At 38.1% G+C, this 19,228-nt stretch overlaps 1 protein-coding gene across 3 annotated transcripts in view; it reads right to left on the reverse strand.

The window, feature by feature from the left end:
• AGTR1 (angiotensin II receptor type 1) overlaps positions 1–17,369 on the reverse strand; it is a 52,891-nt gene extending 35,522 nt beyond the window's left edge. For 2 of the 3 annotated variants that reach the window (XM_060411544.1, XM_060411517.1), the window contains exons 1-2: positions 17,176–17,369; positions 6,613–6,694 (exon numbers count right to left, since the gene is read on the reverse strand). The gene's annotated coding sequence lies outside the window, so the exon portion shown is untranslated. 3 annotated transcript variants of the gene reach the window in all.
• Positions 17,370–19,228: the final 1,859 nt, after the last annotated feature.

Raw genomic sequence — 19,228 nt, forward strand, 5'->3', positions numbered from 1 at the left:
AATAATCTAATGGTGATGCCATGCACCACTAAATCTCTGTTATGGGGGGTTTTATTTTCAGGCCCACAGACATGGGATTACAGGTCAGTGATAGGCAAAGTATTCTTGAGATACACCAAAGGCGCCAAACGTATCAGTGGGTGGTCCAGGAGGAACTGACATCAATTGGAGGTTTTTAATGATTAGAGTTCTAGTAGTAGTCACTGATGATGATGGCTACTGAACCAGTCACGGGATTGAATCATGTACCTGACTTCTCTTCAAAAATCTCTCCTGTGAAAATATTTCACTACATTTCAAAGCAGCTTCAGTCATGAAACCTTTTCAGTTTAAAATGTTCATTTATTCCCCTCTTCTAGCATCCATTCTAAATTATGTCTCTAGTCTATCTGTCAGTTGATACCCTTCAATTTTTGCTTTATGGATACTGGTCTGTTTGCTGTGTCTTAAATATGCCATTGCATTGCTGCCTCAGGGCCTTTGCACTTGCTCTGCTCTCTCCATAGATCCATCTTCCTCTACACAGTTCCTTTGTTCTTACTAAGGAGGCTTTCCCTAAATTCCTTTTAGAACTGCACCCTTCTCCCTCACTGCGTCTATACTCTATTTCCATTCTTCATGTCATCTAACATACTCTATACTTTAACTTTCTTTTCCTGTCCACATGCACTGGAATGTTCTGTGAGGGTCAGGACTTTTGTCTGCTTTGCTCACACTTTGTCCTTCATGTTGGGGATAGTAACTGGCATGTAGGTGTCCAAAGAAAATACTTATTGAGTAAATAACAGCAGAATCTGTTGTAAACTGCAGCCCTAAATAGGAATAACTTGTGTTTAATATAATTTTCATTCAGAAGACTTTACTCTCATGATATTTCTTTGATTTTCGTATTTTTGAAGTCAGAAGAAAGAAGCTTTAGGGTTACCCCACACCTGCTCAGCAATAAACTTCTGGGTCACAATAGTTGCAAGCTGAAATGCAATCAGGATTTAGACAGTTAAATATAGGTGTGAAGCATCATTAAGGAGTGATAGGGCCTCTGACAAATAGTTGAGTTCATGTACTATTCTCCCTAAAGGCATTCAGAGTTGAAAAAAAAAAAAATTAGGCATAGCCCTGTCAGAAGAGAACCTGTGGTTTTAAAGGTCAATAGGACCATGAAGACATTTCTAAGTCATACTGTTTTTTCTATCTCTTTCCAACTATTCACTCAGGCTTGGGTATGTGCCTGATTCCACTTTAGGACAGGAATATTCAACTGATAAAATCTAATTACATTTGCTTCCCAACTAAATTGCATGTCACCTTCCCCTCTTGTGATGGAAATGGCCCCTCTTGGGTCCTCAGCGTCTGATTATTGCAAACCTAATTGATTTGCGACATTTCATTAATAAAGTTAACTAAAACTAATTATACATATTGAAAAGAAGTTTCCTGTGAAATGAATTATTCTATTTAGCTTAAGGGTTCTTAATTGTTAGAATGAATTGTTGAGGAGGATTGAAGCATTATTTTCTCTTGAGATCTTTATATATATATAAAATACATATATATGTACATATAAATATGGATTGGTGGATGTTTATACCATAGTAAGTAAAAAAAGGAAGAAAATGGTTAAAAATGAAGGTTAAAGATAACAAAACATCCTCCTCAGAAGATAAAAATCACAAAATAGGTTGTGCATAGATCTCTTCATTTTAAGATGTTAAATTGGGATCTGTTACATTTATCATACAAAGGAAGCTAAAATCAATTTTTAAATCATTTGACATGTATTATTTTATTCATAGCATAAATTTCTCTTCACTGAACTGGTTCATATTGTATTTCTTACTCTTTAATTCAGATGCCATGTGTCTAATTCACCAATCTAATTAAATCAAAATTCTAGCATAAATCCAGAGGGAGCCTATACTATTTCAATTGCCCCAAACCAAGCAGATGCATTGTGGGTCAGTACTTTTCACAGGGTCATTTTCAACATTCCCTATTTGTTCAGTTATATGTAGATAAATATGTTCTACATAAAATGAAGATTAGCGTTCATTAATGGTTTGCTGCTAAGTCACTCCAGTCATGTCCGACTCTGTGCGACCCCATAGACGGCAGCCCACCAGGCTCCGCTGTCCCTGGGATTCTCCAGACAAGAACGTTGGAATGGGTTGCCATTTCCTTCTCCAATGCATGAAAGTGAAAAATGAAAGTGAAGTCGCTCAGTCGTGTCCAACTGTTAGCGACCCCATGGACTGTAGCCTACCAGGCTCCTCCGTCCATGGAATTTTCCAGGCAAGAGTACTGGAGTGGGTTGCCATTGCCTTCTTTGCATTAATGGTTTAGAGTTGAATAAACCATGGCTGGGCCATTACTGTTACAGAATAACCTTCTGTATCACGTAAGAAGCTGTTCTCACCAATGACTTGAATTTACATTGCTTTTACACTGCCAAAGCAGGTGCCAAAGGATTTCCTTCTTTGCATTAAGTAAGACACTGAGTTGTTTTATCCTCTTGCTCTGTATACTGACTGCGCTGGACAGACCATGAGGCAGCAAAATGGCCATCCTGTTCTTCCCCCTTAGCCTGAAGCATCACTGAGGAGTCAAGGTTCAGACACTAGGTCAAAAGATAGCCTTTATCCACTGTCTGGTTTTATCTACAGTGGCTTTGTTTGCTTTTTATGGTGGCCAGTGCTGTGTGCAGAAGTATTTTGGCTTTGCCTTGGTAAAAGGAGAAGGAAGGCTGCTTCCGATGGGACTTTGGACTTGCGATGTGACATTGTTCCTCTTGTCCCAGGGACACCCTGGGAGAGTCCAATATTTCGTTTCAAATCTGGAAAGGTGCCAAAGACCTAATTCTAGATAACTGGTTATCATCTGCCAAGTTTGTTCTGTACTATTACATTTCCGAGATATTTTAGCTGTTCCCTGAATTAAAAAAATGACTCATATATCTAAATCATTTTCAGAGTCTTAAAAGGAATGACTAGCTAGTTGAAGGGAGAGGATGACAGCACTTCTAGTACTGGTGAAAAGTGCTTCCTGCCAGCAAAACCAGACCATGAAATTAAGAGGCCAATTCTCTGAGCTCTTTTAATTATTAAAAATATTAATAGAACCAGTTTAAATTAGAATCTCCTATATAGTTGTATGCTGTGCATATCTAGCTATATTATTTAAACCTAGGATGAATATTACTGTGAATAAACTATATGGATAATAGGTTATTTACAGTAAACCTGTTATTCTATAAAGAAAAGATTTTTTTGGTTTATTTAAAAAAAAAACAAAACTCCACAGACAGCTAACATTTACTCTGCCTTTTTTTCATTGGTAAGATTTGGATTCATATTTAACAATTCAAAACTGGGCCTACACCTCTATTATTTATGCTTTCACTGAAACATGATACTATTAAATGTGTGAAGGAATATTGACTGGGTAGTTATGTCTTTTTCATAGCTAGTTATATAGCTATTTCAAATTCTTGATGCTTCAATGACTCAAAGATAAATTTGCTTTTAATTTCTTGCCTTATGTAACATATAACCATCAGGAACCAAATTTAATTGAACTACTAGATATAAGTGACTGGAAAATAATTGAAACTGATATTAAATGATGGGATCACAGTAGAGGAACAATGGTTAATAAGAAGTTTAAGTATACATTATAAAAGGGGGTGATTATATTAATTAAAATTATAAACAAGCTATTATTCTTTTTTATACAATAAGTTGGAAATCCAGAGACTATTAATATAATACACATTTCCATAAATGAAATAGAAATAAATGATCTAATAGTTATTTTGTTTGGTTCTTCAGTTGCTTAAAAAAAATAAAGCTTTAGTAAAATCGGTATGATTGAGACCCATCTATCATTGTAGGAAAAATAAAATCTTACAGAATATAAAGAACAAAGAAAAAATACTGGCCTTTAAAAATGACCCTACATCTTTTCTAGTTTTGCTTACTTGGAGACTTCAGTGATTCAGTAAAAAAGCCAACAGCCGTATATTAGGTCAACATAACTATGTGTACAATTTTTCACAATTTTTAAGGAAACAAAAACCTCTAAAAACAAAAATCTCTAAAAATTTTATAAGAATACATAAAATATTTAAATAAATATTTAAGTAAAACAGTTAATTCCACATATCTTAATATGCAATTAAATAGGAAAGAGGAAAGGGGCTTGTGAGAGCCATATACCAGATAACCTACAGCTAAGAAAATTAGCATTTAAAAAATATTTTTAAATTTCAAAAGACATATAAAAGAGCCCAAAACTTTCTTACCAAGGAGCAATGGAAGTCTACGGCATTATTAATAATTTCTTTATAATAGCACTGTCAAGTAGAACTTTCCATAATGATAGAAATGTTCTATATCTGTGCTATTCAGTACAGTAGCCGCAAACTACATGTGTCTATTGAGAACTTGAAATGTGGCTAGTATCATGGAGGAACTCAGTTTTTAATTGCATTTATAATTAATGTAAACAGCTACACGGGGCAGATAATTACCATAGATTTTAAGCTCCTGAATATTTTTATTCTTTTATATCTATTAACCATATTTTCCCATTTATCATAAGTAGGTTTCAGCCTAAGTATTTTTGTTTCTACAACATAAAACAAGCTCTGAAATGCTGTTTACACATTACTGGTTTAAATCGATAAAAGATCAAAGTTCTGTAGTTGTAAGTCGATGAAAGTTTTAAAGTGACAATACAAAGTTCAGAAGGCCCTTGGAAAACACTTTTTGTATTTCAATATAATGACCATGGGTTGGGACGGGCCTTGAAGATTCTTCCAAAGGCAAAGTTGCTAGTTAGTGGAAGAATTGTATGATGTTAGTTCTTCAGTGGAAAATAACTTCTTAGAATTAAGCATGTTTTTGCTCATTCATCTGAAACTTAAAGGTCTGAAAAAGTTTAACAGTGTATAGGATGTTTTTGTTCAGTGTTTTCTTATTTGTAAGCAAAATGTCGTAGTTATTTGGAAAGTTTTACTACAAATGTATGAATGTTAATCAGAAACTTAGGGGCTTCCAAAATACAGGAGCAGAGGCTGATCTAAGGACCATTTCCAGGAGGAACGCCCCTGTATTATTATCCTGATTCTTCTACTTTAAGCCTGAGGGGGTGAATATGTAAAGAGCTCCCTCTGTTCAGTACTCTTAGGATGTAAAAGAAAGCTTCTAGTTTTGGTGTCTTCCTAACTTGGATAAATATTTTAATATATTTTCCCAGAGCTGGATTTTTGCTGAAAATGTGCATAGCCCAGCTTCCAAAATTTCAACTACATCTCACACACACAAAAACCCCTGAAGATTTCCAGTGGCAGAACTCTGAAGAACGTTACTATTTTTGTCTTCCAAGATTAAAGTAGTCCTAAATAGTTTTCTAACACCACTGTGGACTGCCTTCCAGCAAGTGTTTCCTACTTGTCAATCAAAAAGACTAGTTACCTCCAACATATGTCTGCCCACCGACCACCTGTCTTATCTACCTTCTACTTTAATAAAATCCAGCCGTGACACATTCAGAAAGGGACAAGCTACTCTTTTCATTTTCCTTAGAGGAACTAGAGAATGTCTCCCCTGTTAATTTGGAAGCTGAGAGTTTGTTCTTTGAGCTGAGTTTATGTTAGGAGAAAAAAATCCTGCTAGCTGGGTAAATCAAGGAGTCTTTTTATGAAAAATATCATACAGTCAGTGTGATAGGAGTTGAACAGACAGAGCACCCCCCTAGTTGCTCTGTGAGGTTCTGAGTGGAATGCCCCGCTGTGTGACTCCATAGGGCTTAGGTCTACCAGGGGTTAAACTGCTGTGGCATTAAAGGCTACCTCTGTACCCAGTTTCGGAGACCTTTTTCCTATACCTTATTGGAGTAAGGGAGACTTTTCTAAGAAGGAAACCCTGAGACATTTGGGTTTTCTGAACGTGAATAGGTGGCTTCAGGGTTTATAGTCTTTAGACATATGCCTCAAGAAGTGAGATCTCAGGATCACAGAGCACCAGTTGCCCATTTGGTGGCTGATGAGAGAGCGTGATCATTTCCCTCCTGTCCCTCCTAAAGCCCTACATCGCGTAGAAAGCACTGCTCAGAACAGTCACCTATGACCACGAGGAGATCCCTGCCAAGGGGTTGCAAATCTCTCACATGGTGTATCATCAATACATGAATATCTTGGTAATTCTGACATTGTTTACACTTAAAATCATGTGAGGGGGACTTCACTGGTGGTCCAGTGTAAGATTTCACCTTCCATTGCAGAGGATATAGGCTTAATCCCTAGCTGGGGCGCAGAGATCCCAAATGCTTTGGGCCAAAAAGCCAAATGATGAAATGGAAGCAATCTTGTAACAAATTCAATAAAGACTTTAAAAATGGTCCACATAAAAAAATATTAAAAAAATAAATTCATATTATTAATAATATGTGTGTTCTTTATATATTGGAAGGAATGGGCTCAGAATGTCATTCTTTTCTACAGCTTCTGTTTCTGTCACCTGACAATAGTGTGTGTGGCTTTTTGTGCTACCTTCACGGTTGACACATTAGAGAAAATTACTAACAGATACAATGTTATAGGTGTAAGCCAGTTACCTGGATGCAGACCTTCTGGAATGGCTTCAATGACTTAGTCAGATAAAATCTGTCATTTTAGATCAGCTTATCATACATCAATCTGTAAGGAAAAAAAAACAAAAACATTAAGTGATTCACTGAAAAAGGTCAGATTTTTATTTTCTAATTTATAAAATAAGCATTAACACTACATCTTCAGAATGTTTTTGAATGGAATGAAGTCATCTGTCAACATCAATAACATATTTTTCCTTATACAGACTTAGGCTCTACTGGGTGACCGTCTGTCAAGGGACCTCATCCTCTTCCTGATTATAGTCAACATCTTCCCTCATACCCTTGTAGATGAATGCTAGAGAAAGCGAAAAAGAATTTTTGGGTCAACAATAATGCAATTTCTAAGGCATTTCTGTAGATATAACTACTAAATATAAGAAACATCCTTATAGATTAGATTTTTACTTGTAAATTAACAAACTTTGATATATGATTATTAGAGTATAACTGCTATACAACATTATGTTAGTTTCTGCTGTACAATGGAGTGAGGAATTTATATGTATACATATATCCCCCTCACTCTTGGACCTCCTGCTCACCACCCCTGCCTCCATCCGACCCATCCAGGTCACCACTGAGCAATGAGATGGGCTCCCTATGCTTTATAGCATGGTAGTGTGATTCTGTTTTACACATGGTAGGTAGTGTGATATATAATTCTTTTCATATAAAGCTTCAGTTCAGTTCAGTCACTCAGTCATGTCCAACGCTTTGCGACCCCATGAACGGCAGCACACCAGGCCTCCCTGTCCATCACCAACTCCCGGAGTCCACCCAAACCCATGCCCATTGAGTCGGTGATGCCTTCCAACCATCTCATCCTCTATCATCCCCTTCTCCTCCTGCCCTCAGTCTTTCCCAGCATCAGGGTCTTTTCAAATGAGTCAGCTCTTCACATCATGTGGCCAGAGGATTGGAGTTTCAACTTCAACATCAGTCCTTCCAATGAACACCTAGGACTGATCTCCTTTAGGAAGGACTAGTTGGATCTCCTTGCAGTCCAAGGGACTCTCAAGAGTCTTCTCCAACACTGCAGTTCAAAAGCATCCATTCTTCGGTGCTCAGCTTTCTTTACAGTCCAACTCTCACATCCATACGTGACCACTGGAAAAACCATAGCCTTGACTGGATGGACCTTTGTTGGCAAAGTAATGTCTCTGCTTTTTAATATGCTGTCTAGGTTGGTCATAACTTTTCTTCCAAGGAGTAAGTGTCTTTTAATTTCATGGCTGCAATCACCATCTGCAGTGATTTTGGAGCCCCCCCCCCCAAAAAAGTCAGCCATTGTTTCCGCTGTTTCCCCATCTATTTGCCATGAAGTGATGGGACTGGATGCCATGATGTTAGTTTTCTGAATGTTGAGCTTTAAGCCAACTTTTTCACTCTCCTCTTTCACTTTCATCAAGAGGCTTTTTAGTTCCTCTTCACTTTCTGCCATAAGGGTGGTGTCATCTGCATATCTGAGGTCATTGATATTTCTCCTGGCAATCTTGACTCCAGCTTGTGCTTCCTCCAGCCCAGCGCTTCTCATGATGTACTCTACAAGCGTTATTGTGCCATAATTTTTAAAAGAAATCGCCTTAAAAGTTTTTTTCTGTTTTAATTTTTCATAGAAGTAATATATGTATGTGGTACAAGTGCCTAGTTATGGAAATGTAGAATGTAAAAGTACACATCTCTTAATTCTCTAATTGTCTCTCCAGATCTACTTCCCAGAGATATTTACTAGTAATAGTTTTTTATGTACCCTTTACTTTAGAACTTGAAAAAAAGTGCACCCATGCATATAAATGTGTATATCCATGGCTTCTCGTTTTATGCATTATATGTTCTGTACTTTGCTTTCCTTTAAGAAAAAAAAAAAAACAGTAATATGGCTCATAGAACTTTCTACATCAGATACACAAATCTATCTCACTCATTTTGATAGCTATTTAGTATTCTATTCATTGCCCTGAAATATGATAATTGATATAATCAGCCCCTAGTGGGCTTTGGGGGCTTTCCAGGTGGCTCAGAGGTGAAGAATTTGTCTGCCAATGCAGAAGACTCAGGAGACGCAGGTTCAAGCTCTGGGTGGAGAAGGTCACCTGGAGGAGGAAATGACAACCCATTCCAATATTCTTGCCTGGGAAATCCCACGGACAGAGGAGCGTGGTAGGCTATAGTCCATGGGGTTACAGAGTCAGACTAAGTGACTCAGCACACATGATGGGCCTTAAGGGTTTTTTTTTTTTTCCTTCTATTTCCCTTTTTTTGGATGTAAAAAAGTCTCAATGATCATATTTATATATATGCATTTTTGTCCTTGTATGATTATACTGGTAGAATAAATTCCAAACATAATTGTCAATATAAATTGTTTATACACACTAGGTTTTTGGAAGATACTTACAAAATGTCCTCCATAATGGCTATATGGATTTAAGATACCAAAAAATCTGACTTGTATAAAATTTTGCATTTTTTTCTCAGTCTGATAAGTGAAAGATATATATTTGTTTTGGTTTACCTCTTTTTTGCTTATGAATGAGGTTGAGCTTCTTTCTGTTTTCTTATTTTTGCAGTTATTTTTCTACTAGTTTGCCTAGTTATGGCCTTCACTCATTTTTCCATTGGGTTCATTGTTTCTCATTTTAAAAAGCTCATGTCGAAAACTGGCATTTTACATGTAATGTGTGGCAAATAGCTTTCCTCTTTTGTGTTTGTTTCTGGTGCTTTTTACTACACAACCATTTTAAAATTTTTATGTAGCCAAATTCATCAATATTTTTCATTATGGTTTGGGGATTTTTTAATGTAAGAAATTGTTTCAAGTTAATGAATTACTCAAGAAGATTGTGTAAAGGTTTTTTTTTTTTTTTCCTAGCAACAATGTATACGAGTTTTCAAGTTTTACTATCACATTGTGGTACAGGAGCATTTTGGCATTAGAAGAATATATTTTTAACTTACTTTTTGGTGGTTTTTTGTCATAGCAAAAATTTTCCCATGAGATATTTTTTCCTATAAAATGCCACTCTGGTGTAAAATCTGTGAACTCTTATAGGGCTCTAGTGTACCTTAGGGAAAAAAATAGAGACAAGGTTGACTTGCCAGGATCATTCTCAGAGGGTTAATGGTGGTTGTTTATGATCTGAAATCTAGAGTGAGTTAGAAGGAAAGGAAAAGAAATTCCAAGATAAACAAAAAGTACGAATGGAGGCTCATGATAGGAAAGTCTGAAAGCACATGCCAAAAAAGAGGAAAGAAAAGTCACGTTTGATCTTAGCCTTGATCTTAATAATCCTCAAAAGCTTTAAAGATTTGTTATATATTTTGCCTAGTGTTTCTTATCTGTTGGTGCAAATATGCAGGCATTTAAAAAATCTCTAAGTGATTTGGCTCCCAAATCAGTGCTAGTGTAACTGAAGTGTTTTCATTAGAACACCAATGACCCAAATAAGACATTAATGGCACCTTGACAGGAATCTATCAAAGACACACGCACACACTCTCTCTCTCTCTCTCTCATTGGATTTATGTTTTATACATTGCTGTATTCACTTGTAATTATCTTTCCTTGCCACTGGATATTTGAAAATATATACATATAAAATACACAATGACTGTATAATATTCCATCATATGGCTTAATGTAATGGGAATTTAAAAGAATAGATTTGTATTTCTCGCAAAAATCCACTCTGTTAACCCAGTATATCAAATGCTAGAACAGTCAGGAAATTATTACATAGGAATCACATCAGATTATTTTCCATTCCTGATAAAGTGGCAGCAATTAACTGTGTGAAGGTTAAGTGCTGGAAGACATCATGGTACAAAGCATTTTTTGTGAGATGACATCATTTGAATGAAAGGAGAATTCGATGATTAAACCTGGGTTAATGGAACGTTCTTGTTCTAGCAGCATACCACGCTATTTACAAGCATGTAAGATGCATCTGAATTGCATAACAAGATGAGTTTGGGTCCAAAAGTGAAGAAAAGCATATATGATGATGAAATTGTAAATGGATGAAGTTTAGAAGAAATGCTGTAAGATTTTTCTTTCTTTTTTTTTTCTTCAGTTTATTTAGAAAAAAAAAAAAAAAAACCCTAGTGTTGATTAAATTCAGCCACAGGCACAACTATTTGGGGTTAGTGAGATGACCAGGACTGTTAAGAGTCACAAGAGAATCACTGGTACTTTATCATTGATCAGCACTAAGAAACTCTGCCTGCTAGTATGCAGGATGTCTCCTGGGCACAAGTTCCTTTTTGAGCATTCACCACTTGGCTTTATGGCATCCCTGGGTTGATTTTTGCCCTCATCTATAACTGACAAGGGAGACACTGTACTATTAGTGCTGCCGAAAGTTCTAGATCTAAGCAGCTGATAACATTCTGTCTCCCAAGGATGTCCCTTTATCACGGAGAAAATCGTGGCTGCTTAGTTCTGTTGACATGCCTCTCCTCTCAAACATGATCACAGGGAGCCCAGACTCACCTCGGTCTTTTGACCCACATCAATGAGCCTCTGTCAAAACAACGGACATTTGACCCAATCCAACTGACAGCTCTCAGAGAGTCTATATGCACTGGGAAAAATGTTTCAGAGACTCATCATTTGAGAAGTCACTGGCTTAAAATAAGGTACCCTTGTTTGCAGACTGACTGATTAGTATTATATTCAACTAGAGTTTTAGAAACTGTGCTTATAGATAAATGTGTTTATATTAAAACTATGCTTATAGATAAATATGTATTTATATTAAAAGGTGAAAGAGTGATGTATAATTTGAGTTGGAAAGATAAACACTTTATATATGTAGGATATGGGTTGTTCAACTCAGGAACTTTTTTAAAAAGTTCATCAGAACAGAAAGGTAAAATAGATAAATTTCAGGTAAGTTTTGGGAAACTAGAGATATCAAATTTTAAGTTTTAAATTATGAACTATCATAGTTTTCTTACTTGTTTCCCAACTAAAGAAGGAATTCCTAGAATTTCTCATTATTGAAGTTAAAGGTAAGATGATAGGAAAATGTTATAGATTTTGCTTTTTTCTATGAGGAAAACAGAACTTGATTTCCAATTATAACTTTCTAATAATTACCCAATAATTAATTGGTCCAATAATTAACTGGTCTTAAAAAGCAGGCAGCCTAATGTAGAGCAGACAGTGTGGGTAGCAACAAAGAGCACAAAATCAAATTTGTGTTCAAATCTTGACTCTAACAGTTACCAAAATTGGGTACGCTACTTATCACATTATTACTCAGTATCCCAATCTATAAAATGGGGATGAGGCAGTGACTATTATAGAGGGATGTCATGAGGATTAAATAAAACACAGTGTTGAAAGGCTGAACATTGTTTGGCGCATTCAGCCAGTCAGTTCAGTCGCTGTCGTTCAGTCCTGTCGGACTCTTTGCGAGCCCACGAATTGCAGCACGCCAGGCCTCCCTGTCCATCACCAACTCCCGGAGTTCAACCAATAAATGTTAGTTTTGTTACAAATGTTATTTTATTAAAAAGTCAAGAAAATAGCCTCTAGGTAATCATTTGAGCAAGCCGGAGGTACTGTCACTTGTGCTTTTCTAGCTTTAAAGTCCTTTCGAATCATGTGAAGATCTTGCTAAAATGCAGATTCTGATTCAGTCGGTCCAGGTGGGGTCTGAGAGTCTGAATTTCTAATAAGCTCCCAAGTGATACTCGTGATGCTAGTCTGGGGACCTTGACACCTGAGGTAAATGTGGTGGTTCTCAATAGGGAAGAAATGGGGAAAGGAGAAACAGGGGAAGTGCAGACAATACGTACGGATTTAAAACACTTCCCAGGTGATTTTCATATGCTTGCCTTACCTGCTCTGTGATGCCTGAAGAACCACTGCTTTGATATTTCAACCTTTTATTCTTTTCATAGCTCTTTTTCTTATTCTTTACCTTGCTCTTGCCTTATTTTTTAAAATTTATTTATTTTAATTGGAGCTCCCTTGCCTTAGACTTTTAAAGCTTTAGATTTAAAGCAATTGTATTAATGCTTAGTTATTCCATTAGTAAGACTAAAGCAACACTTTTAAGTCACTTTATTGTAATAGGAAAGGTTTCTAACATTTCCTCAATATAAGGATCTGAAAATATATTTAATGTTTTCCACAAATTAAGCCAAAATCAGACAAACAGGCAAGAAAGTGACTTTAATAACAGAAGACAAGGCAGTTGGGTGTGGTGCATACTATCAAAGGAGTTAAAACCGCATGGGGAAAGGAAAGTTGTGGTGGTTATTATGGAAGGGGCCAGAATCAAACATGAAACCACATTAGATATTCCACCCAGTCTGAAAGGTAGAAGGAAGAGAGGGTTGCTTTTAAATGGCTTCCTACCCCAGCGGCATTGAGATGACTGGCGAGACCTATATCTAATATGTACTTAGCTTGACCAACATCTCTCTAGGACAAAGACCATTTTTATACTTTGGTGTGTCCTCAGGACCTAAGGTCTCTCAGATCCATTGCATTCCCTCAGTAAGTATCTTCTGCAATTGTTGATATATTTCATACATGTAATTTTTCCTTTTCCAAGGCAGATAAGAGGAGCTTTGATTAAAATAAGAAATAACTAAAGAAAACTTATAGAGGAAATTAGTAATCATTAACTCTCTTTAAAAGTACAGAATTATATCCATATAACTTTTATTACAGTATATTGTTATAATTATTCTATTAAAAAAGTACAGAACCAAATGTGTATATGTCAGTATTCTTACTCTGAAGTTAACTATGTAGCCAAAGTACTTTAAGTCATTGATCTAAATGAGATTTTAACATCACCTGATGAAGAACAAAGCAGCTTTGGTTATATGAAGAGAATAAGAAATCCCATAAAACTTGACCCAAACTGAATGGTTATTAATGCTATGATTTTAAATATTAAGGGCATGTAGAATTGGTACTTAGACTATGAAAAATAAAGCATACCTATTTCTTACCCATTTTTCCAATTTGTGTTAGAAAAGTAAATGGGCAACACAGTTTAAAATATTCTTGACTATAGGAAGGAAAATCAAATGATAACTGGAAGATTCTAGACACTTACTTCTAGTGTGTGTGTGTATATATATATATATATATATATATATATATAAATATTCTTTGTTAGTAAAATATTTTGAAAGAAATTTTGGTTTTCATAGTCAAGGAAATTTTTTCCCACAGTGATCATCTGCTATGAAGAGAAAGGATCAAAATCAGAAAACTTTTAATGTTAATACAACCACAGCTAAGATTCACTTGTCATGTTATGATTGTTCTAAACATATATTTTGTTTTCTAATTGTCAAGTTTGTCATTAAAATAACCAGCAAACAAAGCATCTGGCAAATTTATAACTCTGTAGATTTTTTTTTTTGCTGTGATGTATTATAGATGTATTTTAGAGCTTTAATAGGATAATAGTAGTAATTTGCCAAATCATTTGCCTATTACCTTAAATCCATAGAGATACTTCTAGATTTAAGATGGCTTTGTATATTAAGCCATTGAAAAGCTGATTTTTCATAGCTGAAATTCCTATTGTGATTAAAAATAAAAAATGTAAAACGATACCTAAATTTAGTGTACTGTTTTAATAGACACTAATGAGAAAAGAAACAAACCGTGTTATCCAATGACTTCAGACAATTTTGAAAGAGAAAATTTATAATCATTTTGAAGAAAATAATAGTACTTTCCAGTAGTGATGGGTTAAGAAGCTGGTTTTTCCAATTTGCTAGATAACAGGGGTAAGTGTTTGGTTACATTTTTTATACTTGGACATTTTGTTGCTCTGGCTCTGTATTTTTTTATTGCCACAGTCTGTCTTCAAAACAGCTTTTAATTTTTTATAACACTTGGATGTACTTCAAACTTCTAACTAAAATTTTTAATTTTTCAGACTGCTCTGAGAGGCTCTGGCATTGCTCAGTCATGACTGAGCAGGAAGAGGACTAAGTAAACTAGTGAGCTTGGGGCAAAAGACCGGGAGCCTGCATCAGGCAGCCAAAACATCCAAGTGTGATGGGTCTGGATCTTGGTCCCTGTATCAAATTTGAAAACAAAATACAGCAACTGTCAGCTGCATTAAAAGGACACTGTGAAAGCACAGATAAAACTATAAGAGACGTGAATCATGCATTTTAACTGTGAGTTTCAAACTCCTTTTCGAATGTGTGAATGTGTAACTCAGTCGTGTCCAACTCTTTGAGACCCCATGGACCGTATGTAGCCTGCCAGGGTCCTCTGTCCATGGAATTCTCTATGCAAGAATACTGGAGTGGGTTGCCATGCCCTTCTCCAGGGGATCTTCCTGACCCAGGGATGGAACCTAGGTCCCCTGCATAGCAGGCAGATTCTTTACTATTTGAGCTATCTGAGAAGCTCTCAAGTATTTTACCTGGGCTTTGGGTAAGCAGCAAATTTTCTTTCATTATTTTTCATCTAGCTCAGGACAAGAATTAATCATAGTAACAACAACAACAGTAATCAGCAGCAGCAGCAGAATAACCCCAAATTATATACCAGCACACACACACAACTCTTACTAAAAGTAGGAAAAGAAAAAACAAAGAAGAAACCTGAACAATTCACAAAGTCACAGTTTGAGCACTAAAGCAGAGTAAGAGGGGGATAGCAGAGATTTGAGCTCAAAACTCCTGGGATGCAGAGCATTGCCAAAGCAAGAGTGACTGGGAGACCCTTTATAAAACTTGTCTCCCTTTGGCTTCAGTGGAAGAAAACCAGCTTTCTTTTGGGTTGGATGATGGGACAGTTGATTCAGTTTAAGATCAAAGAAGAATCGAGCTAGAAATTGAGGCCTCATGATGGACACAAAAAACAAAGAAATTAGGAAGAAAAAAAAGGGAGCTGTAATAGAGTAGATAATGGACTAGATACTACTAATCATGAAAACTTTAGCAAAGTGTTGAGATCCAGCAACTTGGGGCCACTCCCTGATCCTTCAGCCAGGCTGTAGAAACTTCCAACTGTAATCTAGGGGATGGACACTTGGACCCAATGATTTTCCAGAGCAGATAATTTACCAGGAGAGCTATTTAGACAGTTTTGAGGAGCACAAACATGGGCTAAAAGGGTAATTGTTTTAGACTTTATTTTTTAAAGCAATAACTAGGAAACAAAAGGAATCAAGGAATTTTATCACTAGAGGGACCTGAGGTTTGAGTTGTGAAGTAACTCTAACAGCACATGGCCAGTTATGTGGAAGTCTCCATTCCCAGCTCTCTGTGCTTCCTTGCCCCTGCACTGTCTTCCAGATGGGTGTTGGAATCCATCAGTCTCCAGAGAGATTATCCATGTGGTGGGGCCTTGAGAGCTAGGGAAACACTAGCAGGCAACAAGGGAAACAGGCAGTTTCCTTTAAAGAAGACATATAAAGGTGTTACAGCTTATGCTAAGGAGAATAAACCTTGGAGACCCAGGGTGGTATAACTACCAAGAGAATCATGTTGGGGATGACAGCAACTTGAAGAGGAGATAGAGGTTGTTCAAAAAAGTTATAAAACAGAGCGGCGGGGTGCCAGATTTCCTCCCTGCCTCACTGTTACTCTCATCTAGGAACGACACTAGAAGTAGCCAGGTGGAAAATGTGATCCCAAGGGAAAGTGAGCACCCAAACTTTCACCAAGAAGACAGGGCTCCAGAGGGCCACTCGTGGGTGTTTGATTCTTAATTAAGCCAACAGCAAAGAAAGATCAGGTAAAGAGGCCCGCAATGTGCTCAATAGCTCAGGGCAGGAGACTCTTCTGGAGACAAAGCATCTGGCGTTGTGGGTAGATCAGGCTGGACATTTAACAGAACTGGAGAATGGGGTGCTAGGTAGAGGGGTGTATGAAGGGAAGGCGTCAGCAAGAGGTTCTGCTCGGTCTTGGAAGCAGAAGAACTTCTTCTAAAATCCCCCTCAGTGACAAACATGCTCTGGCCAGGGCTGTGGGGATTGGCGTGTGCGGAAAAGCTCCGTTTTCCTTCTCCCCAGTTAATTCGATGCGGACTCAGCATCCCGGGCCAAGGACCCAGCGTTATCATTTGAAGAGGGGAGGTGGGGAGGTGAACCTTGCAGGTGCCTGGCAGAGTGTGGGGAAGATCAAGTACTCGTTTAAACTGGCACAACTTTTAAAGGTACTTCCACCTCGAGGAGTAATATGCACAGATCACAGTTTAAAGACGCGAGTTAGCTAAAAAGCCTCGGGAAGAAAGTTTCCTTGGTTGCATCCCATCTCTGCAGATGCCTCACTTGTGATCCACAGAGTTTGGTCAAATCAGAATGAAACGTCGGGGGGGCATGCGGCAAACAAGATCAGACTGCTTCTTCCCACATCTGATTTGGGGAAGGTCCTCCACCTTCCAGTGGGTGCCGGGGAACCTTAGCTCGCTCTAGCCACCGTCTCCAAGAGCCTCCCGGCACCGCGCCCGCAGCTGACACCTTGGCACGAAACTGACACCCCCGCCCCAGCCCCCAAGCTGGCGGGGCAGTCCGCGCCACTCACCCGCGCTCACTCGGGACGCTGCGCCGGCATTGGGCCGAGCTGGCGGCAACGGTTCAGGGTGCGCCCTCACTCCCGGGGCTCGCTTGGGTTCCTCCTCATGGATCGCCGTCTCGGGTAGGTAGGCAGAGCTGCTAATTGCGCGTCTGCCCGGGCGCTCAGTCGCCTCAGGCCCTTGGCTGACTGGCGCTGGAATCGTCCTCTCTGAGGCAGCTCCAAATTTATAGCGAGGGGCGTTGCTGCTTCGAGGGTTCCAGGGGCGAGGCTGTGTTTTGCACTCTCTCCTCCTCCGCCCCGCCCGGGAGACCCTCTCGGCCCAACCCCCTTTCCTCTCCAGATGCTGACGGAAGAGGGATGATGCCACAGCCATCCCCGGTGTCACTTACTAGATCTGCGAGTACCTGGCACTGAACCCGGCATCGGGGGAGGGAGTGGAGAAAGGGGGGAGAGCCGAGGGTGCAGGACCAGCCATTTACACCAAGATCCGGGTTACTCCACTTTTTTTCTTTTAAAACTTGGGAAACTTTTAAGGATGAATTAGGGAACTTCTTTTTCTTCCCTGGATGTAGCTCAAACTTTGATAATACCATTGTTGATCAAAGATCGCTGCCGTAGATTGTAATTTCAGAGTTGTTACAAAGTGAAAGGGTGGACATTCATTTCCTTCTACTGGGGTATGTTGTTGGAGTTACATTTTAAAATATGTAAAAATTTTAAAAAATGATTAAATATTTAAGGAATAACTAATATAAATTCTTTATCGATTCTTCCGAAGAAGATGATCACTTTGCAACTCACGCTATAGGTCGGTATCACCATTATACCAAAACAAGATGAGACATGAGGAGAAAATCTCCCTGATGAATGTAGATAAAAATCCTCAGCAAAATATTAGCAAATAGATCTAGTTCAGTTCAGTTCAGTCGCTCAGTCGTGTCCGACTCTTTGCAATCCCATGAATCGCAGCTCGCCAGGCCTCCCTGTCCATCACCAACTCCCAGAGTTCACTCAGACTAGCTTCCATCGAGTCAGTGATGCCATCCAGCCATCTCATCCTCAGTCGTCCCGTTCTCCTCCTGTCCCCAATCCCTCCCAGCATCAAAGTCTTTTCCAATAGATCTAGTAACATATTAAAAGGATTATACACCATGTCCAAGTGAGATTTATCCGAGGAATGCAAGGTTGCTGGTAAGTCGCTTCAGTCCTGTCGGACTCTGTGCGACCCCATAGAGGGCAGCCCTCCAGGCTCCCCCGTCCCTGGGATTCTCCAGGCAAGAGTACTGGAGTGGGTTGCCATTTCCTTCTCCAATGCATGAAAGTGAAAAGTGAAAGTGAAGTCGCTCAGTCGTGTCTGACCCTCGGCGACCCCATGGACTGCAGCCTTCCAGGCTACTCCGTCCAGGGGTTTTCCAGGCAAGAATACTGGAGTGGGGTGCCATTGCCTTCTCCGGAATGCAAGGTTAGTTTATCAAAAATCAGTTGTTATAATATACCATATCAATAGAATAAAGGATAAAAGCCACAAGATAATCCTAATAAATTAAAAAGCATTTGACAAAATCTAACACTTTTTATGATAAAATCATTCAGCAAACTAGAATAGAAAATAATTTCTTCAGACTATGAAATCTATCTGTGAAAACTCACTAACATCATACTTAATGTTGAAAATAATGTTTTTGCATCTAAGATCAGGAAAACTGCAAAGTTCTTTGCTTTCCACATATCTATCAAACATTGTTCGAGAGGTTCCAGCTAGGGCAATTAGGCAAGAAAAAGAAATGAAAGGCATCCAGATTAGAAAGGAAATGAAACAATTTTTATGTGCAGATAGCATGGTCTTGTATTTAGAAAATCTTAAGGAATCAATTAAAAAGCTGTTAGTGCTAATAAACAAGTTCAGAAAGGCTTCATGATGCAAGAGCAGTATACAAAATCAGTTGTATTTCTGTATGTCAGCAATGAGCAATCAAAGAATACAATTAAGAAAAAACTGCATTCACCATAGATCAAAAATATTAAACTTTAGGAATAAATTTAATGAAAGGATGCAAAC

The sequence above is a fragment of the Ovis aries genome, chromosome 1, assembly GCF_016772045.2.
Source record: "Ovis aries strain OAR_USU_Benz2616 breed Rambouillet chromosome 1, ARS-UI_Ramb_v3.0, whole genome shotgun sequence".
Taxonomy (NCBI): Eukaryota; Metazoa; Chordata; class Mammalia; order Artiodactyla; family Bovidae; genus Ovis; species Ovis aries.